Source organism: Dendrobates tinctorius, unplaced genomic scaffold (genome assembly GCF_039654945.1).
Source record: "Dendrobates tinctorius isolate UK_male_01 unplaced genomic scaffold, ASM3965494v1 ptg000008l, whole genome shotgun sequence".
NCBI classification, from domain to species: domain Eukaryota; kingdom Metazoa; phylum Chordata; class Amphibia; order Anura; family Dendrobatidae; genus Dendrobates; species Dendrobates tinctorius.
Window position 1 is genome coordinate 25161808 of NW_027361676.1, and position 24565 is coordinate 25186372.

Here is a 24565-nt window from a genome sequence, read left to right on the forward strand (position 1 = left end):
TTCTTGTTTTACATCACCATTATACAGCTCTTCTAGAAGCGCACACTTAAACTGTTTTTGTAATTTACTGTCTTTGTTGAAGGTTGATTACTAGTACACGCCCCCAGGGACCCTTGTTTATAATTCAGACCCCTGTTCCTGCACATCCATGCTGACTCATCATTGGTGGGGCCCACAATGATCAAGTATTAAGTATTTATCAAGTATTCTGTGAAGAGTTGCTAAATGTTTATGTCAGAAGACCTGTAAAGGAAAGCTACAGTCATTTCTTAAAGATAACAACTCAATAGGATAGTTTATTAAGGTAGCTGTGATAAAGATATGAAGATAAGTATAAGGCCGGAGTCACACTACAGCGAGATACGGTCGAGTCTCGCAGGTTAAAACCAAGCTCTGGCACCGGCACTCCGGAGCGGAGTGTGCAGCTCCATGTATTGCTGTGCGGCTGCACGCTCCACTCTGGAGTGCCGGCGCCAGAGCTTGGTTTTAACCTGCGAGACTAAGCCGTATCTCGTTATGTGTGATCCCGGCCTAATATATTTAACCCCTTAAGGACCAGGGGTGTTTCCGTTTTTGAGTTTCCATTTTTTCCTCTCCTTCTTCGCATTGCCAGGTGAGAGCTTTTATTTTGTGGGATGAGTTGTACTTTTGAATGGCATGATTGATTTTTACCATATCATGTACTGGCAAATGGGAAAAAAAATTCCAAATGTGGTGAAATTGCAAAAAAAGTGTAATTCCACAATTGTTTTTGGGATTTCTTTTTTACCACGTTCACTAAATGCTAAAACTGACCTGACATTATGATTCTCCAGGTCATTACGAGTTCATAGACACCAAACATGTCTAGGTTTTTTTTTATTTAGGTGGTGGAAAAAAAAATATAAAAATTTTGCAAAACAAAAAGACATTTTCCAATACCTGTAGTGTCTCCATTTTTCAGGATCTAGGGCCGGGTGGGGGCTTATTTTTTGTGTGCCAATCTGACGTTTTTATTGATACCATTTTGGTATGTATACAATCTTTTGATTGCCCGTTATTGCATTTTATTGCAATGTTGCAGTGACCAAAAAAAACATAATTCTGGAGTTTTTTCCTCACTACGCCGTTTACCGATTAGATTAATTCTTTTTATATATTGATAGATTGGACAATTCTGAATGTGATGACATCAAATACTCGTATGTGCATGTTTGATTTTTTTACTATTTTATTTTGAATGGGGCAAAAGGGGGGTGATTTAAACTTTTATTTTTTATTCTTTTAATATTTTTTAAAAATTTGTTTTACAAGCTTCAATAGTCCCCATGGGAGACAAGAAGCTGCGATCATCCGATCGCTTGTAATACATAGAGTAGGGCTGCAGCTGTGAGGGAGCGCCAGGGCCGTAACCTTGGCTGAGACTAATGGCTCTTGTACACCCTGGTCTTCTGTCACATGCAAACACTGTCCTTTTGTCAGTGTACTTGCCTCTCTGCTCTCTGCACCTTTAGGATCTCCTCTGAGTTACTGAAGACCCTCTCCATACGATTGCGTACAAACAGAGACACAGGCCAATTTCAACTGCAAATGAATAAGTTTACTTCTTTCCTTTCACAGCACATCCTCATCAGATACAGCATCAGTATAGGGTTCCATACAGTTCACAACCTTCACTTTCCTTGAACTCTTCCTTACGTCTTTCAGCAGGTGCCTGGGTTGTACCATTCCATCCGGTATCACAGCGTCCTCCCTGTTCAGCTTTACTATGTTCAGGAATTCCCTTGTCTGTTTCACCCCAGACAAGAGGGCATCTGCCCATGAAGTAAGCTGCCACAAGATAAGCAACCTGCGTCCCTGTCCTGCTGTGTCTTTGGCTATTGCTTCTGTTTCCACTGCTGCTGTGACTGCTGCCCTTCTGGCCCACTGACCCTGGATGGCTGGGCTTCTCACTTAAACGTTGCGGAGGCAACCGCACTATACGGGCTCTAAGGCTCTCCTGCTATAACCAGGAAAAAACCCTCCATCTTATCCACAGTTGGCTCCTTCTAAATAACTATTCCTATCCTAAGTTTACTAACATGCCCCATCTAGTGGCCTAATAAGGTTACTACTATCTCCCTAAAATACAGGGTGGGCCACTTATATGGATACACCTAAATAAAATGGGAATGGTTGGTGATATCAACTTCCTGTTTGTGGCACATTAGTATATGGGAGGGGGGAAACTTTTCAAGATGGGTGGTGACCATTGCGGCCATATTGAAGTTGGCCATTTTGGATCCGACTTTATTTTTTCCAATGGGAAGAGGGTCATATGACATATCAAACTTATTGAGAATTTCACAAGAAAAACAATGGTTGCTTGGTTTTAACGTAACTTTATTCTTTCATGAGTTATTTACAAGTTTATGACCACTTATAAAATGTGTTCAAAGTGCTGCCCATTGTGTTGGATTGTCAATGCAACCCTCTTTTCCCACTGTTGACACACTGATAGCAACACCACAGAAGAAAGGCTAGTCTAAAGGGGTCATCTTGCTGGAAAAACTCAGGGAACGTGCCATCTTCAGTGCATAAAGAGGGCAACACATCATCATGTAGCAATTTCAGATATCCAGTGGCATTGAGGTTTCCATTAATGAAGAATGGCCCCACTATTTTGTACCCCATATACCACACCATACCATCAATTATGGGTGTCAAGTCTGACCATTCCTACATGAACAGTTTCCTGGAAAGTGGATTGGTCTTTGTGGGCCAGTTGAATGGCCACCGAGGTCTCCCGATCTGAGCCCCTTAGACTTTTATCTTTGGGGTTATCTGAATGCAATTGTCTATGCTGTGAAGATACGATATGTGCAACATCTGAAACAACGGATACTGGAAGCCTGTGCTAGCATTTCTTCTGCGGTGTTGCTATCAGTGTGTCAAGTGTGGGACAAGAGGGTTGGAATGACAATCCAACACAATGGGCAGCACTTTGAACACATTTTATAAGTGGTCATAAACTTGTAAATAACTCATGAAAGAATAAAGTTATGCTAAAACCAAGCACACCATTGTTCAAAAAAATAAAAAAAATAAAGCTGGATCCAAAATGGCCAACTTTAACCCCTTCCTGACATCTGACATACTATCCTGTCCATGGGACCCAGGCCGCTATGCCCATGGATGGGGGGAGCGCCGCTGATCGCGGCCGGGTGTCAGCGATTATCACAGCTGACACCCGGCACTATGTGTCAGGGGCGGTCACGGACTGCCCTGGCACGTTAACCCCTGGCACACTGCGATCAAACATGATCGCTGTGTAACGGGGGTTTAGGGAAGTATCAGCAGGGAGGGGGCTCCCTCCGTGCTTCACTGAGACCCCCGCAGCAGCGCAATGTGCAGTGCTGCTGCGGGGGGTTCCTTCCCTGCAGGTCCCCGGATCCAATATGGCGGCGGGGACCTTCAGGGCCCTACAAGGAGTTGGCTTCCTCAATGCATGCAGAGCGCATGCATGAGGAAACCTTGTGCAGCGCCTGTGTCAGATCGCTGATCTGTCACAGCGCTGTGTGATGTGTCAGATCAGCGATCTGACATATGACAGTGGTGTCCCCCCCTGGGACAATGTAATAAAGTTAAAAAAAAGTGTAAAAATAATTTATAAAAAATCGCTAAATAAATTAAAAAAAAAATATTCCCTAATAAATTCATTTTTTGGAAATAAAAAAAACAATAAAAGTACACATATTTAGTATTGCCGCGTCCGTAACGGCCCGCCCTATAAAACTGTCCCATTAGTTAACCCCTTTAGCGAACCCCTTGAAAATTAGAAATAAAAAAACAAAGCAAAAAATAATGCTTTATCACCATACCGCCGAACAAAAAATGCAATAATGCGCGATCAAAAAGACGGATATAAATAACTATGGTACCGCTGACAACGTCATCTTGTCCCACAAAAAACGAACTGCCACACAGCATCATCAGCAAAAAAATAAAAAAGTTATAGCTTGCAGAATAAAGCGATGCAAAAATTATTATTTTTTATATAAAATAGTTTTCATTGCCTAAAAGCGACAAAACGTAAAAAAATTACATAAATGAGGTATCGCTGTAATTGCACTTACCCGAAGAATAAAACCACTTCAAAAGAAATTCTTTAAATGCTGGTTTTTGTTAATTCTGCTTCCCAAAAATCAGAATAAAAAGCGATCAAAAAATGTCACATACCCATAAATGGTACCAATAAAAACGTCAACTCGTCACGCAAAAAATAATTCCTCAAATGACTCGGTGGGTCAAAATATGGAAAAATTATAGCTCTCAAAATGTGGTGATGCAAAAAGTATTTTTATAATAAAAAGCGTCTTTTAGGGAATGACAGCTGCCAAACATAAAAACTCGCCATAAATAGTAAATCAAACCCCCCTTTATCACCCCCTAAGGCTAGTTTCACACTTGCTTTTTTTTGCAGCGCGTTTTTCCCGCAAAAAAACGCATTGAAAAAACGCATACATAAGCATACAACTGCTGCGTTTTTTTCAAGCATTTTTATGAGCATGCATGAAAAAAACGCAGCGTTTTTATGCGTTTGTATGCGTTTTTAGTGCGTTTTTACCGCGTTTGCGTTTTTTTCCAACATTTTTAGGTGGCCCCTCACACTACCCAAACCATGACTTTACTAACCCTAACCCTGACCCTAACCCTAACCCTAACCCTGACCCTAACCCTAACCCTAACCCTGACCCTAACCCTTAACCAAATCATACTTAACCCTAACCCAAACCCTAAACCCTAACTAACCCTAACCCTAACCCTAACCCTGACCCTAACCCTAACCCTAACCCTGACCCTAACCCTAACCCTAACCCTAACCCTGACCCTAACCCTAACCCTAACCCTGACCCTAACCCTTAACAAAACCATACTTAACCCTAACCCTGACCCTAACCCTAACCCTAACCCTAACCCTAACCCTGACCCTAACCCTAACCCTAACCCTAACCCTGACCCTAACCCTTAACAAAACCATACTTAACCCTAATCCTGACCCTAACCCTGACCCTAATCCTTAACAAAACCATACTTAACCCTAACCCTGACCCTAACCCTAACCCTGACCCTAACCCTAACCCTAACCCTGACCCTAACCCTAACCCTAACCCTAACCCTGACCCTAACCCTTAACAAAACCATACTTAACCCTAATCCTGACCCTAACCCTGACCCTAACCCTTAACAAAACCATACTTAACCCTAACCCTGACCCTAACCCTAACCCTGACCCCAACCCTAACCCTAACCCTGACCCTAACCCTAACCCTAACCCTGACCCTAACCCTTAACAAAACCATACTTAACCCTAATCCTGACCCTAACCCTGACCCTAACCCTTAACCAAACCATACTTAACCCTAACCCTGACCCAAACCCCAACCCTAACCCTGACCCTGACCCTAACCCTAACCCTAAACCCCCTTAACTAACCCTAACTCTAACCCAAACCCCTAAATTCCATGGTTAAAAAAAAAAACGCATATGCAAAAAAACGCATACATGAGCATGCCAGTGCGCACATATGCGCATCCATAGGCTATAATGGCATATGTGCGCATGCGCTTTTTTGCAGGGCCAAAAAATGCAACATGCTGCGTCTGGAAAATACCAACGCACACCCCAAAAAAACGCAGCGCATGAAAATCGCATACATGCGCTTACAAGCGCGCAGGTATGCGCACCCATGTTAAATATAGGGGAAAAAACGCATGCGCAGGTATGCGTTTTTTTCCAGCGCTAAAAAATGCAAATGTGAAACCAGCCTTAGTTAGGGGAAAATAATACAATTTAAAAAAAATGTATTTATTTCCATTTTCCATTAGGGTTAGGGCTAGGGGTAGGGTTAGGGCTAGGGTTAGGGCTACGGTTAGAGCTGAGATTAGGGTTAGGGGTGTGTTGGAGTTAGGGTTGGAGTTAGAATTGGGGGGTTTCCACTGTTTGGGCACATCAGGTGCTCTCCAAATGCAGCATGGCGTCAGATCTCAACTCCAGCCAATTATGCGTTGAAAACATCAAATGGTGCTCCTTTCCCTTCCAAGCTCTGCCATGCGTCCAAACAGTGTTTTTCCCCCACATATCAGCCTACTTAGGACAAATTGCAAAACAACTTTTGGGGTCCAATTTCTCCTGTTACCCTTGGTAAAAAAAATTGGGGGGCTAAAAATCATGCTTGTGGAAAAAATATGATTTTTTTTATTTTCATGCCTGGACGTTATAAACTTCTGTGAAGCACTGGGGGGTTCAAAGTGCTCACCACACATCTAGATAAGTTCCTTGGGGGGTCTAGTTTCCAAAATGGAGTCACTTATGGGAGGTTTACACAGTTTAGGTACATCAGGGGCCAGGGCTGCCACTAGGAATTTCGGGGCCCCATACTGGCAAAATTTTCAGGTCCCCCTTGAGACTCGGCCCAGGCTCCACCCAAGCCCCACCTCCACCCCTCAAACTGTCCACAGTCCCATCTCTATCTTGGAAAAACTGCACTTCTCATCAATCACACATTATCAGTTCCCATTACCAGATCACACATCTTCCAGCAGCTCTTGTTTTGGCCAAAAGATTTTTTAAATCTGCCACCACGACAAGGTAGACTCTTTTGGCTGGGCCCTACTTTACTGTAACCTATTAAACATTTGCTAAAATATCCAATACAATTTAAGTATATTTTTTATTTATTTTTCAATTTTTAAAATGACCAATAATATCACATCCAAAGGGACTAATACCACTGCACCATCACCATGTCCAGACCACATATTACCACCACATAGTGACCTATAATACCACATACATGGAACAAATACAGCCACACCATGACCAGACCACATATTACCACCACAGAGACAAAATAATAGCACATACAAGGGACAAGTACCACCACACCATGTCCCAACCACATATTACCACCATATGGTGACCAATAATACCACATACAAGGAACAAATACTGCCACACCATGACCAGACCACATATTACCACCAGTGACAGAATAATAGCACATACAAGGAACAAATACCACGGCACCATGCCCAGATCACATATTACCACCACATGGTGACCAAAAATACCACATACAAGGAACAAATACTGTCACACCATGACCAGACCACATATTACCACCAGTGACAGAATAATAGCACATACAAGGAACAAATACCACCGCACCATGCCCAGACCACATATTAGCACCACATGGTGACTGAATACTACAATACTGATCACTAATAAAAAGACATAATACTATCACCATAAGTGCCATTATACACAGGAGAGCTGTACTTAGCATGTAGTGTCTGTGTTCAGGTAATACAGTGATCACATATTATGCACAGGATCTCTGTATATAGTGCCAGTGTACAGGTAATACAGTGATCACTGGTGACATTGTACAAAGGCACTCTGTATATAGTGTACAGGTAATACAGTGACCACTGGTGACATTATACACAGGAGCTCTGTATATACAGTAGTGTCAGTGTACAGACAACACAGGGTTCAGTGGTGACATTGTACAAAGGCACTCTGTTCATAGAGTATAGTGTCAGTATACAGGTAACACACTGACTCACCAGTGATGTCTATAGGTGAAGTCCTTCATCTTTGTTTTTCATCTTTCATCCAGCACACACCGCCATCATGTCTTCCAGCCAGGGCTCGTCTCTGCAGGAAATAACAGTTATCTAGAGCTCCGCTTGCAGAACACATTACTTATTTTTTTCCCAACTTCTACGCTACACCAAATGAAGAAAAAAAGGCGACAGTGTCGCTCTGCACAGTAACAGAACCGCCCCCCCATTTAAAACAGTATCCTCAAAAAATAAAATAAATACATCACTGCAGTAATAATATCCCTTAATTAGCCCCTATGGTAATAATAACCCTCATCCTGACCCCTGTGTGTCTCATTCCTGACTTCAGCCATATTTTCTCTCATCCTGCCCTCATGAGTATCCATTCTGCCCCCATATGATCTCCCGATCCTGCCTCGTCTACATCGTATCCATCCTTCCCCATGATCCTGCACCATGTGTCTCCCATCCTGCCCCCTGTCTCACATTCTGCTCTGTCCTGTGTCTCACTTTCACATTCTGCCCCCTCCTGTGTCTTACTGTCACATTCTGCCCCCGAGCCTCACATTCTGCACCTCCTGTGTATCACTGTCACATTCTGCCCCCTCCTTTGTCTCACTGTCATATTCTGCCCCCTCCTGTGTCTCACTGTAACATTCTGCCCCCTCCTGTGTCTCACTGTCACATTCTGCCCCTCCTGTGTCTCACTGTCACATTCTGCCCTCTCCTGTGTCCTACTTTCACATTCTGCCCCTTCCTGTGTCTTACTGTCACATTCTGCCCCCGTTCCTCACATTCTGCCCCCTCCTGCATCTCACTGTCACATTCTGCCCCTTCCTGTGTCTTACTGTCACATTCTTCCCCGTGCCTCACATTATGCCCCTCCTGTGTCTCACTGTCACATTCTGCCCTCTCCTGTGTCCTACTTTCACATTCTGCCCCTTCCTGTGTCTTACTGTCACATTCTGCCCCCGTTCCTCACATTCTGCCCCCTCCTGCATCTCACTGTCACATTCTGCCCCTTCCTGTGTCTTACTGTCACATTCTTCCCCGTGCCTCACATTATGCCCCTCCTGCGTCTCACTGTCACATTCTGCCCCCTCCTGTGCCTTACTGCCACATTCTGCCCCCTCCTGTGTCTCACTGTCACATTCTGCCCCATCCTGTGTCTTACTGTCACATTCTGCCCCATGTCCATTCTGCCCCAATGTCTCACATTCTGCCTCCTCCTGTGTCATTACTGTCACATTCTGCCCCCTCCTGTGTCTCACTGTCGCATTCTGCCCTCTCCTGTGTCTTACTGTCACATTCTGCCCCCTCCTGTGTCTTACTGTCACATTCTGCCCCATGTCCATTCTACCCCCATGTCTCACATTCTGCCCCCTCCTGTGTCATTACTGTCACATTCTGCCCCTCCTGTGTCTCACTGTCACATTCTGCCCCCTCCTGTGTCTTACTGTCACATTCTGCCCCCTCCTGTGTCTCACTGTCACATTCTGCCCCCTCCTGTGTCTCACTGTCACATTCTGCCCCATGTCCATTCTGCCCCATGTCTCACATTCTGCCCCCTCCTGTGTCATTACTGTCACATTCTGCCCCTCCTGTGTCTCACTGTCACATTCTGCCCCATCCTGTGTCTCACTGTCACTTTCTGCCTCCATGCCTCACATTCTGCCCCCTCCTGTGTCTCACTGTCACATTCTGCCCCCATGTCTCGCATTCTGCCCCTCCTGTGTCTCACTATCACATTCTGCCCCCATGTCTTGCATTCTGCCCCCTCCTGTGTCTCACTGTCACATTCTGCCCCCTGCTGTGTCTTACTGTCACATTCTGCCCCCGTGTCTTACTTTCTGCCCCTCCTGTGTCTCACTGTTACATTCTGCCCCATCCTGTCTTACTGGCACATTCTGCCCCCATGTCTGCATTCTGCCCCATCATATCTGCATTCTGCCCCCATGTCTTGCTTTCTGCCCCCATCACATTGTGCAATCTGCCCCCATCATGTCTTGCATTCTGCCCCATCATGTCCAGCAATCTGCCCCCATCATGTCCAGCAATCTGGAAAAAATATGATTTTTTAATTGTACGGCTGTACGTTATAAACTTCTGTGAAGCCCTTGTGGGTTCAAAGTTCTCACCACATATCTAGATAAGTTCCTTGTGGGTTCTAGTTTCCAAAATGGGGTCACTTGTGGGGGGTTTCCACTGTTTAGGCACATCAGGGGCTCTCCAAACGTGATATGGTGTCCGATCTGAATTCCAGTCAATTTTGCATTGAAAAAGTCAAACGGCGCTCCTTCCCTTCTGAGCTCTGCCATGCGCCGAAACAGTGGTTCCCCCCACATATCAGGTATCAGCGTACTCAGGACAAATTGCACAATAATTTTGCACCCCAATTTCTCCTGTTACCCTGGGTAAAATAAAAAAAATTGGACCTGAAGTAATTTTTTGTTAAAAAAAGTTAAATGTTCATTTTTTTTAAACATTTAAAAAATTCCTGTGAAGCACCTGAAGGGTTAATAAACTTCTTGAATGTGGTTTTGAGCACCTTGAGGGGTGCAGTGTTTATAATGTCACTTTTGGGTATTTTCTATCATATAGACTCCTCAAAGTGACTTCAAATGTGATGTGATGCGCACCGGGCGCCGATCAGGAACCTGTCGCCCTAGCACACCCTACACCTATCCCTTGCTAGGTAACTGGGTGGCGCAGGCACTGGCCCCACCTCTGTACTAATACACACTAAGGGAAAACACAAACAGGGAAACACCACTTAGCTTTAGTCTGTTGCACTTGCTCCTGGCAACAGAGTCCACCACCAGCATGCAGCTCTCCTCCTGAATCGCTGCCACCAAGCTCTTTCAGAACTAAAAGGAAATCCCATATGACTTCTTTCACACCAGGCTAAGACAGTGCTGCAAGGAACGCTCTCCAGCTCCTTCCTCCACCAAGGATGGTTGAAATGAACACTATCACCAACACTGATTGCAACACCTGTGACTCTTTTATAGCAGAGCCAGCAATTACACATGCATAATAATCATGTGCACTTAACTAAAGAAACTAGAGTGCAATGACGCTCACCACCACCGGGAGCAAACTTAGAACAAACGACACCAGAGTGCAATAACCCTAATGGCCACCGGGGGCAAAAAACAACTTTAAGCACAGCTATGGGAAAAAAAAAGGTTACCTGTGCTTTTTACATGTCCTGATCCAGCATGGATCATGACACCATTCCCATTTTATTTAGGTGCATCCATATAAATGGCCCACCCTGCACAATATATCATATATTCTAGCAGCATTTTAAGACAACAATATACATACAGATAAATAGTATCTTTATATACAAGGCAATGTATGAGGAAAGGGAGAGGAGCATCACACAGTCCCGGTACACCCCTTACACAGCCTTGCTCTATGTAGCAGATATGCTCACTTGCTATGAGCGCTGACCGCCAAACAGGGGGAGGCGTCCGTCATTGGACGTTAAGGGGTTAATGCATAATTTACAACTGTCATTTTTTTTTTCCCACTGTGAACACTGACAACATCGTGCCCCTATGCAGGGCATATTGTATGCCTTGACTCCTGCATATAACTATAGAGGCATATAAAATATGCACATATGTTTATTTATTATGCTTTGCTTATATAGCGCTATAATATTCCACAGCGCTTTACAGACATTATTGGCACAGTCCTCAATGGGCCTCACAATCTAAATTCCCTATCAGTATGTCTTTGGAGTCTGGGAGGAAACTTATGTAAACATGGGGAGAACATACATATAAACTCCTTGCAGAAGTTGTCCTGGGTGGTTTTTGAACCCAGGACCCCAGCATTGCAAGGCTGCAGTGCTAACCACTGAGCCACCGTGCTTTCCTCTGGTTTCCAGTTTCCACCCACTTTCCAAAGCAATAAGAAAATTAGATTGTGAGCCCCATTGGGCACTGTGTCTCTGCTGCTAACCTGGTCTTTGTTGTTTGGCTGCAGTGGTGAAATCATGTTGACAGCACTGCAGCCAAAAAGAGCCCAAGAAGTGGACAATGAATGCCCCTTTACGTTCTGACGCTTTGGTGGATTTTCTTACACAGTAACAGCCCCAGACAGAAGACAGTACCCCTTGCTAGAATAGTATATGGGCCTCTCTTTTTGTCTATGACAAAAGCTGCTTAATGCTTTGGAGGTGGGAGTGGACCCCCTTACCTCTTGGACCCCTGTGGGGCTGCACAATGGTTTGCCCACTTCTGTTTTTACATATTACTCTGTATTTAAGAGACTGTACTGATTATATGATGATTAGATGATAAATGTAGGTAATGATTCTGTGCAATCTTTTATATAATGCAAAACAATGAAAAATCTAGAATAAAATTGAGAAGCCGAATTAAACAATAATGATGATGATGCATTATAAAATATCAGGAGATCATACAGGACGAAAAATGCTAAAGATTCAATTTCTTACTCCCAGTGTTCAATCTCTAATGATATGAGGAGAAAAGCAAACTTGGCAGTTGTGACATTCTAGCTCAAGCTCCTGTCACATGAAGCTAATGAGAAATAATGGCCACAAACCATTGAATCATCCTACTTTGTTCATATGGCATGAGAACGTTGCTTACACTCCTGCTGCAGTGCATGAGTAGCTGTCATTATTAATCAGAAATGAATGAGTGGATAATAAACAATGTATGGAACACAACTATAAGAAATGATGTGACTCTGGCTTTATAGCATAGGAATAGACTCCTTTTAATTAAGTATCATCCTCTTATAAATTGGAACTACTGGGTTTGGATATTGGTAAAGTGCATTACTTAGAATTATCAATTTGAAGGCATTCTTCAAGATCCAGACCCAGGCTGACTGCACGTAAAAGCATCAATTATACATAAACTGTGTGAAAGCCATTTCAAAATGAATCTTATCATTTTATTGTATTTTGTAAAGATGCCCAGTTATCGGGAACAGTGCAAAATTTAAATACAGAGCGTAAAAAAAGTATCTCTCCCCCACCTGTCTTTGGGCATTTCAACATATAAAAATGTAACAATGATTTTTGGTATTATATACAGTATTTTATGATTGAGTCCACAAATTGAGAAAATAGATATCCGGCACCATTGTGTGAAAAAAATTACCCTGAATGTCTGCACATATATTTTTCCACATTAATAAAAAACACCTTAATCCCACTTGAAACGGGTGCTCAATCCCATATTGAAAAAACAGGACATTTCATTGTAGAGAAGAGCGAGAAAGCAGGATGGCACTCACCGTTCATGAAAATCAAATCACTTTATTTCACATACACAGGGCATCGGCATAGGCACGGGAGCAATGTGCTGGAAGACGGACAACAGCCGTTTCGCGCTCAATGCGCTTCAACAGGACCTGTGTATGTGAAATAAAGTGATTTGATTTTCATGAATGGTGAGTGCCATCCTGCTTTCTCTCTCTTCTCTACAATGAAATATTTTATGATTGAATAAACCTGGATAAGTACAGAATGTGTAATGATTGGATCAAAAAATAGAAGCACGATGAACAAAAATAACATACACAGTCAGTGGCAATGAATTTCAAAGGAAAGCTAATGTACAGCCATATATATATAGAATAATGTTAATTTGTTACAGTCTTGAGTCAAACTCTAATATATATCACTAAAAGTGCCTCATATTGCCAGGAGCATAAATCATATGGAGAGTGTGTTGTCCAATTCATAAAATACAGGCCACATGAAGCAAAGATAAAGTGCAAACTGTAATGTTCAAAATGAAAAAAGTATATGCAAGAAAAATACATTTCCATTAAGACATGAATCAAAAAGTTAACCTAATATTGATAATGGTAAAGACTAAATGAGGTACATAATGTTGTCCTCAATACTGATTTAATATAGACGCAAAGTCTGCATGTCACTGAGAGTGCTGTGTAGTCTCCACCTTAGGCCGGGGTCACACTAGAGAGGAATACGGACGAGTGTGAGGCGTTAAAAGCACGCATTACACACGGACAAATGATTCTCTATGGGTTTGCTCCCAACAGCCGTATTATTCTTGCCCGTATTCTATGGACCGTGCCAATCGCAGCATGCTGCGATTGTCAGCGTACTACGCCCGTAGTACGCCAATGCAAGTCTATGGGTGTGCAAAAAATACGGATTACACAAGGACCACATGTGTGACTTGCGAGAAATATGCAGGTCTTTTGGCTGGTGACAGGAAATGGGCCAATCCATCATCAGGAAGCTTAGACATGCAAATGAGCTCAAAAAGCGCTCCAGACATCCAGGAAGTACGCCTCCACGGAGTACATCAGCATCATGGCGCCATATTTTCTGAATGTGCAGATGTTGATTGTGTTGGTGCAGGAGCGGCCAGAACTCTGGGACCAACGTAATGCCCATTATGCCAACCGGGCAAGAAAGGAGGCGTCATGGAGGCGCATATGTCGCCAGATGTTCCATGATTTTGGTGATCGGCCACGTGAGGAGCAGTAGCAACTGAGTAAGTACAACCCAAAAACTGTTTAAAAATACCTCACATCAAAAAATGCATATAGAATCATCCCCCCCCTTCCTGTGCTTGTGCTTATTTCCTCATGAGGCGGGTAAATTTTGATGTGACCCATGGTTTTACACTGCCATCATTTGGCACAGGCCACAAGCTCCTCATCCTCCTAGCCAACCAAGTTATTAAGTGTAGTTACTTGATACATGAACTATTGTGACCCTGTGTATCTGGCCTGGATGGCCCAATTAGATATGCCTCCCTGGGTAGAAAGCACACCTCAGAAGGCCACATGCCTAGGCTACTGGTAGCAAATTTGACCTATCAAATATGTGAAATTGAGAATATTTCCTGTCACATTGCAGTGGAAGATGTGATGAAACACTGGCGCAGCATCCGCGACCAATACAGGCGGGAACGTCAGCAGCAGTCCAGGAGTGGTGATGCAGGCCACACAAAGAGAAAATATATTTATTATGACCGCCTCTCCTTCCTCGCCCCTATTTTGGATCTGAGACCGTAAGTAGATACCTCACACCACATTGCACAGATATTTTACAGGGCCAAAAATATTGATTTATTTTTGGCTCTGTTCTATTTCATAACAGAACTCAGTCCAACCTTACAGAGAGAGGAACTGGCTCAGATACCGAGCCCATCATTGATCCTTTAGGGGATGAGGTGGCTGGCCCATCTTCTCCCCCTACAAGAAGCATGGGTGAAGAATCCTCTCAGGAAAACCCAGTGCCTGCGCCACAAACCCCACCACCAGGACCACATCCACAACCAGGACTGTCTGCTGCTGCACCATCAGCCATACAGGAAGAGCAGGGCAACATGAGCAGCAGCCCAACGGCCCAGATCCGGGGCTCCCCACAGCCTGCTGGACCATCCCGGTGAGGAAGAAGAAGGCGCCATATCCCTGCCCAAGATACCCGTACCAATGTGGACACAGGGGTCCTCAACTATCTGTCTAGAGTCAATAATGATTTACAAAGAAAGAATTTTTGGATTTAATTTTTTTTTTGGGATTTAAACGTGCGCTGCTAGACAAACGACTCCTTGCAGATTGTATACTTATATACTTTTAATTCCCAACGCGTTTCGAAGTTAACACTTCTTCCTCAGGGGATGATAGGTACATATCATCCCCTGAGGAAGAAGTGTTAACTTCGAAACGCGTTGGGAATTAAAAGTATATAAGTATACAATCTGCAAGGAGTCGTTTGTCTAGCAGCGCATGTTTAAATCCAAAAATTCTTTCTTTGTAAATCTAACGATTTATGGTCACTGAGTGGCCATTTGGATGTACAGCAGCTTGACCTCTATTCCGTTGTGCCTGAAACTCTCCTGTTATTGGTGAGTATAATAGCTTGATTTATATCCATTTTACTTGGGTAAGACCCTATTGCGCTCTTTCTCTTTTAGTTTTAACCACTAGAGTCAATAATGATGATGGCGAGGAGGCATACTCACGCAGCCTGGCCCTTTATCTTCGTGCCCTTTCCCATGAGGTGATGCTCCGTATTCGAGGATGTTTTCAGATCCTGCTTGATGCAAGCACACACCCCAATGCCCCATATGAGTTATTTGAATATCTGGAGAGGTGGCAGCTTTCACCCAGAAATCTAATGCGCCTTAGACCACCCACACACATGTTTGCTCAAGCAGGCTCTGAGGTTCCTCAAATACGTGGGCCTACACCTCACCCCCTTCCTCCCCCTACCCAACCTTTACAACAGCAGCCACATATGTCTGGCTCTAGCCAACCTCACCAATATGGCCACTTTTTCCCACCCGTGTGGGAGGCTGGTCCCAACCTGGTTGGGGACGACATGGCTATATTGGTGGGTATGAGTCACGGGCCTATCCGACCCAACAAGATGCCCCTGTTCATTATCACTCTGGCCAGTACCAAGCCCAATCCCAGGAGGCAGTACACTACCCACATCATGGGCAACAAGATGCCCCCACACAGGGTGATGGGCAAGTTGGGCAAAGTAGCCAGCAACAAACACAGGCTGGTCTTCCGCCTTCTCCTCCCCCAACGTACCAAAATTTATAATATTTCCATTTTGTTATTGCCTAATGCTATTTTTGTTGTTTTCTATGTGTGAAAATTTTATTGTCACACAATGTTCACATCCGTAAAAAGGCCAATTTGGCCCATTGCCACATTTCTGATATGGCAAGAATATGTTTTGCTTTAAAAAAAACAAAAAAAAAAAGGCAAAAGTAAACATTTGTCTACTACATTTTACGTCTCTGTCTCAATTCTAAAAAACCGTGTCAGCATACTAACATATGCTTACCAATGCAATTCAACAGTCATAGAATCAGAAGGGGAAGAGACATTTATATTTAGACACACAGAAACCAAAATATTATAACATAGACACAGCATGCTCTTGCCAAAAAGTTTCCCCCTCAGGTGACATAAAGTAATTTGTGAAAATATCATGCACTTTGAGGCCAGAAAGCAGTCAACGTTGAGGGTTGATAGGTGGTCTCACCCTACGCACATTGTCCAACCCACACACCAGCAGAGGAGGAACAGTCATGTATCCTGGTGAAGTTATGAAGAACCACACAGGCTTTAACTACTTCATTAACATTCACTCAGCTGAATGGCAGACTGGAGTACCCGCCATTTTGCACAAAGAATGCCAAAGGAACACTCCACCAGTCACCGAGCACGTGATAGGCGCAAGTCAAAAATTCTGCGCCGGTGGTCAAGGTTGCGCCGGGGATATGGCCTCATGACATTGCGCGTTAACTGAAACGCCTCATCTGCCACAAGGACATAAGGGACAGATTCTTGAGTGGAGCCTGGTAGCTGGCGTTGTGGTGGTAGATCCAACTGGTTGGTGCATAGCCGCCGAGCCATAATGGAAGTATTGAAGACTCGAGAGTCTCCCGTCTTTCCATAAGCCCCAATGTCAACAATTATAAACTTGTATTGAGGGTCGGCCAGAGCCAACAATACAACAGAAAAGTATTGTTTATAATTGAAGAATTAGGAGCCAGAGTTCGGCGGCTTACGCACCCGGATATGTTTGCCATCAAGGGCGCCAATACAATTAGGAAACTGGCATTCCTCCTCAAAGTCCCTTGATATCCTCAACCAGTCTTCCATCCTGGGCTCGGGCATGACGAGTTGATGTAGTCTTGACCATATTTCACTACATGTCGACCTGACTATGCCAGAAATGGTAGATCTTCCAATCAGAAACTCATGGTGGAGGGCGGCATAAGACAGGCCAGTGGACAGGAAGCTGAAGAACAACAGAAAAGGAACATTTTAGAATGCACAAATTAACCAAAAAACAGGTACATACATACCAAACTTGTTAGGATTTCAGATCTACTAACACACACATATTTGGTCGCACAATGACTAAGTGATATTCAGTACATATTACACATAACATTCTGATCTGTAAGTTTCAACATATCTGGAATAAGATGAGGGCATTAAAATTAGTCCATGAAGCAATAAATACATACTTTGGGCAACACATCATGAACATAGAGAATGTGGTTGTGTAGTACATACCGTAATGTGAGTATAAGTCTCTCCTCTGCAGATATAGCTTTGCGCTTCCTTGTGTCCTGAAAGGTTATCCCGGGGCGCACTGTCTCCAAGAGTCGATCAAATGTTGCAAGGCTCATGCGACAGTTTTGATAGAATTTTGCAGAATGCTCCCGCAGAGAGGAATAGAGGTGGCGAAAATGACCTCTTGTGAGTCGTTGCCTTAAAAGTGGATGTACCCACATGCGTCTCCTCCTCCGCGGATCCACTATCACTGGGTATGGTTGACCAAAGCGGCGTGACAAAAGCCAGTTGAAGAGAACCTGCTCAGTTGTGTTGAAACTCAGACTGTCTGCCATGTTGCACATACAACACCAACACACCTAGTGAAGGCAAGGTCACAAATGGACAGAATGGAGGCTGCCACCTGTTCCTGAGGCAATAAATAGGGTGCAGGCTAATGATTTAAATAGTTAGCAGGCCTCAAAACCGTTAAATGTCCATTTTGCAAGCCTGCGAGAAAATCTCGCAATACGGATTCAATACGGATACTGACATGCACAAAATACACGACCACACCTTGCTTACGGATGACATACGGAGCACTATTTAGTGGTCATTCATCCGTTTTACGCATGTAAACTACGGACCGTATTTTGCGTTGGTTAGTGTGACCCCGGCCTTACACTGTTTAGCAAACGCTTCCCCGGGGAGTTGTGAGGTGGATAAGGAGGCAGGTTTAAGAGCATAAATAAAGGGAAAAGGTGACAGCCATTAACAATCAAACAATTCACTATACTTACATGCATAATAAACGCTGCATGCTGCATGGGTATCCCTAAACAAAGTCCTTTTGTGTGTGTGGCCCATTCACTATCTATCTGAGAATACTCCTCCATCAAACTCCAGCGTACCCAACAGCACCACAAATACAGGCTGGTGACCAGCTAATGCAGCCTTTATCTATCCCCCACTCCCTCAAGATGGCTGGACCATCATTGCAAATAAGCACCTGTACTTTGTGTCTCCCACCTTATTGTAGATTGTAAGCTCTCATGAGCATGGTTGTCTAATTTTGCCTTAAGTATTGTATTATTTTAAATGTTGTTAGTTATGACTTGTGTATGAACTGTTAAACTGTAAAGCGCTGCGGAATATGTTGGCACTATAAACTATTTTTATTATTACTATTATTATTATGGGCAGATGACACCATCAAGGCAATCAGTCAATCTGTACTGATTCAGGCTTGGTCAATCATGAAATATATCCATATCTTTTACTAATTCCATAAGTTCATTGTGCTGTGTTCCTCCACTCCCAATTGTTTTGCATGTCCTGTCATTATGTTTTTTCACTTGGTCCTTACTGTCATTTTTGTCCAAATTCAAATTCCCCTGATTCTCAGGAAATCTGCACAATTTATTCTCCGTGATTTAATGTCACTTATTATGCTGTGGGATCTCTTCAGATGTTTAAAGTAAAAAAAAAAATCATTAGATTCACTAGCCCCTCTACTTCTCACCCTCAGCCTTTCAGTTATTGCCACATCTTTTCACACTGAAATATCCAAGAGAGTTCTGTTCAAGTGCACAAAACGTCACTGATAGTGGTGAGAGAACACTAAAATGCTCAAGTATGCATTACGCAAGTCAAGCTAATTGTAATGCTCATGTGCTCAATCCGAGTAACGAATATAATGGCAGTCAATGGGAAACTCAGGCATTTTTCTGGCGCCTCCCAGGAGGTCTGGAGGGGGTCTAAAAATTACTGAAATTAATGGAAATAGTGCTGAAGTGGCATGGGAACAGCATGGGGAAGACCCCTGAAAGCATCTCTGAATCCCAGGTCATTGCAGGAAACAATGTTGTCAGAGTATTACACCACTTTACGGACTGACAATATGACATACAAAACCGAAGATAAAATGGATTTTACTAGAAAAAATTGTTAAGAAACATACATTCCAGGATAATGACTTAAATATAATGCAAAAAGTGCGTGGAAAAAAGCAGCAGCAAGGCTTAGAATTTATAAGGTATTAATCCCTGACAAGTTGCCTGTTATACGCTATACTTACTGCCACACCTCACCCTACACGAATTGCAGATAAGAGTGGCATTTTTTGTAGAATTTAGAAGGAATTTGAATCGGCTCTGAAAAGATATTTTCTTGTACGTGGCAGCATCAAACTCTGAAGGAATGCAAGTAACACTGGCATTTTTTTTAAATTTATGAGTACAGATCATCATAAAAAACATGAATCCGTCAATGAGTGCATGGAAAAAAGCAGTATCAAGGCTTAGAATTTATAAGGCAATAATCCCTATCATATGTTATACCTCTTGCCCCACCTCACCCTACAGATAAGAGCGGTATTATTACAACAAAATAGAATCTAGATGAACTAGCCCTTAAAATAGCAATTAGGTCAATGAAGCCTCATCAAGGACTGTTATTTCCTCAACTCTGCTGGGGAATATAGCGGAGCATTTCACATCTACTCAGCCTGGATATGGAGGAGATGATGATCTTCTGTAGTTACTGTACAAAGTCTCCTGTCCCAGCTGTGAAATCCTGCATGCAGTGTGAGATCTTCTTGTGTGACTGTAGGGGAAGTGGACTGACCTACGGACCTGTCTGCAGCAGGAGGGTAAATGTACAGTGTGCTACACGTGGACTGCTGTATATGAAGGTGGGAGACAGCTGGAGATAGGAAAGGATGGTGAAGTACTGGGTTTGGCCACTAGGGGGAGACCAAAGACAGCAGAAACAGAAAATGGTGTAATACTGTAGTTTGGCCACAAGATGGCAGCAGAGAGCTGTGAGGAAAGGGCTTAACATCAGCTTAAGGCTACGAAACTGCAGAGTCATGGGGGGCAGAGTCACAGGAGCTCTAGAGGGGAATTCCCAGAGAGAGAGGGATATAAGAAGGGGTAGAGAGTTCCAGAAGATGCCAGTCCATGGAGAGGAGCTCAGGAGAGGAGAAGACTGAAGGGAGACGGACAGAGAAGAAGCTCCAGAAGGAACTGAGGAGGATGTCAGTCAGGGGGGTGGCCCTGACAGGAGATCCACAGGACAGAGAAGGCCGGACTCGGACGGGTGAAGCGCTGCGGTGGTAGGCCTAGGGCAGCCACAGTGAAAGAGCCGCGACTGACGTCAATTAGGAAAAGGAAGAAAGTGAAGGTACCCGGTCCTGTGTGCGGAGTTGAGCAGCTGCTGTGTGGTGCTGCAGAGTCGAGCAGCTGCTGTGTGGTGCTGTGCGTCATCGAGAGGACGGCCAATAAAGAGGACCTGTTGAACGCACATCGGTGTCCGTCTTGAGTCTGTTTGCGGCGGAAGAAGGATAATCCCCCAGTCAGCACACGTACCTACATGACGACCACCTGACAGCCCACAAAAAGGCACTGGATCATATACTAATAGAATCCATCACCTCTTTTGGTTTACAAAAATGCTCCCTCAACTAGAAGGGGGAGCCTCAGAAAAGCTTTTTTTTCCCCATAACTAAGGAGTGGGTCTCCATCACTGGTAAAGTGCACACACTAAGTGCAAGGGATGCCAAAAATTAGAAGGAGGCACTCCAATGCCCCATTGAAAAAACATAGTGGAGGGCATGGGCTGTAAAACATTTACTCCTGGGTACACATACAGTATATATATAAAACAATGTTCGAGGTAGGCCTCTAAAAATTGTTAGTGTGGGATTAATAAACACCCCTAAAAAAATTTATAGCGAGGGTAACATGATCACCCTGCTGATATGGTAGAGGAGGAGGAGGAGGATGAAAGTAAAAAGACAAAATCCTGAAGCATATCACCATGTTTGGTTGGAAATAGGTGCATGGGAATAGACCAGAAAAAAACACCAAAACACTGGATTTGAGTTTATGTTCCGCTGCTGTAATCCAGTGGTGTTGAGAAGTCTTGGCCAATCCAGCCCTTGTTCATTTTAATGAGTCAGGCTGTCAGCATTTTCAGTTGACAGGCAGATGCGCCTATCGTTTATAATACCCCCGGCGGCACTAAAAACTTGCTCTGACAGAACGCTAGCAGCAGAGCAGGCCAGGACATCCAATGTGTATAGAGACAGTTCATGCCACGTGTCTAGCTTGGATACCCAATAGTTTTAAGGCATAAAGGAATCACGGAGGATGCTGGTATGGTCAACAAAGTACTTAGCATCTTCCAAATCTTTTCCCTCTGCGCATCTGGGCCTGGGCACTGGGAAGATCTGAGAAAATTGTACCAGACCTTAAGAGTGTTCCCCTGCATCTGATGCAGCTGTTGTCTGTCTCCCTCATCGCCACTCCTTGGTTGTCCAAGGAACTGTGACCTCTGCCTCCGGCATTGTCAGCATTGGTACTGAAACATTTTGTTAGACCTCTCTGCCACGGGAAGGAGAGATGTAAAGTTCTCCTAGTAGTGTGGGTCTAGAAGTGTGACCAGCCAGTAATTAGTATTGGTCAAAATGCGTTTAATGCAAGGGTCATGGAAAAGGCAGTGGAACATAAATTCAGCCATGTGTGCCAGACTGCAAAGAGCCAAGATTTCCCTGTTCCCACCAAAAGGATAACTGTTTATGTTGTCCTCCTCATCCTCTCTCTCCTCCTCGTCTTCAGGCCATCCACAGGGAACCGACAGGATGAAGGACGGTGTTGGTAGTACCATCTGTAGCGGAGGCAACCAGCTCCTGTTCCTTCTCCTCTTCATAGTTATCACCAAATCCACGTTGAGAAAATGAGATGAGGCTAGGCTATGTAGCATCACCCAGTTTAGTTTCTTGCTCCATCTCAACTTGCTTCACCTGCAAAACCTTTTCATTAATAGTGAGCAGCGATTGTTTCAGTAGACAGTCAAGCGGGATGGTTATGACGTCATCGCCGTTCACCAGCTTGGTCGAGATCAAAATTTTGGAGAACCACACAGATGTCAGACATGCCCACTTATCAGGTCTTATATATGGTGGCTGACCGGAATACCGACGAGCATGGTGTATCTGGTATTTAACTACTGCCATCTGCTACTCACAAAGCCTTGCCAACATACGTAATGTTGAGTTCAGATGCGTGGTGACATCGCACACCAGCCATGAGCTGGACATTGCAAATGCTGCTGCAGCACTGCCAGGGTGGCGGCAGCTGTAGAGGACTTGAGGAAATGGGCACACACGCTGCATACTTTCACAAGTAGCTCAGTAGTCAGTCATTGGATATTTCCCCCTCTTTGATGTGGGCTCCGGCGGTGAGCCTACATCAAAGCTGGGACATGTCAGCTATTTTGAACAGCTGACATGTGCTTGTGATATGCACATGTGGAACCGCTGACAGAGGCATTTAACCAATGCTTAGGGCTGCATGGCCTGAAATGCGCGCATTGCTGACCCCCGTCACATGATCGGGGGTCAGCGATGCATTGACATAACAACCAAAGTTCTCTTGGAGACCTCTATGGTTGTTGATGCCGGATTGCTATGAGCACCACTCGGTGGTCAGCGCTCATAGCAATGCAGTAATTCAGCTATATATAGGCAATCTGCTCATCGCCTACATGTAGCAGAGCCGATCAAGTATGGGAGCTTCTAGCCTCCCGTGGAGGCTATTGAAGCATGCCAAAAGTAAAAGCAAAGTTTTTAAAAATATGAAAAAAATTAAAAAATATAAAAGTTCAAATCATCCCCCTTTTGCCCCAATCAAATTAGAACAATAAAAAAAATCAAATATACACATATTAGGTATTGCCGTGTTCAGAATCACCCGATCTATCAATAAAAAAAAGGATTAATTCGATCGCTAAATGGCGTAGTGATAAAAAAAATCAAAAATTACATTTTCTTGGTTGCTGTGACATTGCATTAAAATGCAATAACGGGTGATCAAAAGACCGTATCTGCACAAATGTAGTATCATTAAAAACATCAGTTCGGTGCGCAAAAAATAAGCTTCATAAGCTTTTATGACCCGTTGAAGAGCAGAATCGTGAAATGGCCATTGTCCGTACTCTACACATTGCTCCCGAGCCTATGTATTTTTTATCCTTGAATATAAGTTTTCTACATTGGAATGGTGAGTGCCATCCTTGTTCTTTTCATTTGCACCTTACATGGCCATATTGATGGAAAAATAAAAAAGTTATGGCTTTGGAGAGAAGGGGAGGGAAAAATGAAAATGCAAAACCAAAAATACCAATGCTAGTTAAGGGGTTAAGAGCAAAAATAATATTATTAGCTCTGAGAAGGGCTTCTGGTATGAATTGTAGCAGAAAGGAATTGCAATTATCCCTGTCTTGTCCTACACTGTCCCTTCATCACAATCTCTCTCTAAGTGCTGCTAACAGCCCTATTAATATTGATTATATTTTGGCCTAAGAAGGGCTGTAGTTGTAGTTGAAAGAAATGTAAATGTGGTTGAATCACTGCCTATATGCACCCACAACAGGCTCTGCCTGTTTCCGGGTTACAGTGTGCCATGCATAGCATCACAGGTCTTATATAGACCAGATGACGCTATGTGACCAGCCAATCCCAGTAATGCCATAACCAAGATGGCTATGGCATTTCAGTGACTGGCAGGCAATCCCCACATGTTTATCGGCTGTCTAAAAAGCAGAAAACATGCGGGTTGGGGACTCGAGCTTCTGCTCGAGCATTAAAAAAAATATTTGACGAGTAACGAGCATCAAGAGCACACTGATGCTCAAGGGAGTTAAGAGTAGTGACGAGCATGCTCTCTCATGACTTGTCACAGTGTAATGACATCACGATTTTCAGAGCAGCTGGTGGCAATCAGAAAATGTGGCAAGGATCGTAAGAGTGACGGTGAGGAGCAGAGGGACCGAATAATGGCCAACTGCGAGAGGCCCAATGGATTGAGCACGAGTGGCGGTAATCAGAAGATGCTGTGAGGACCAGATGGGGA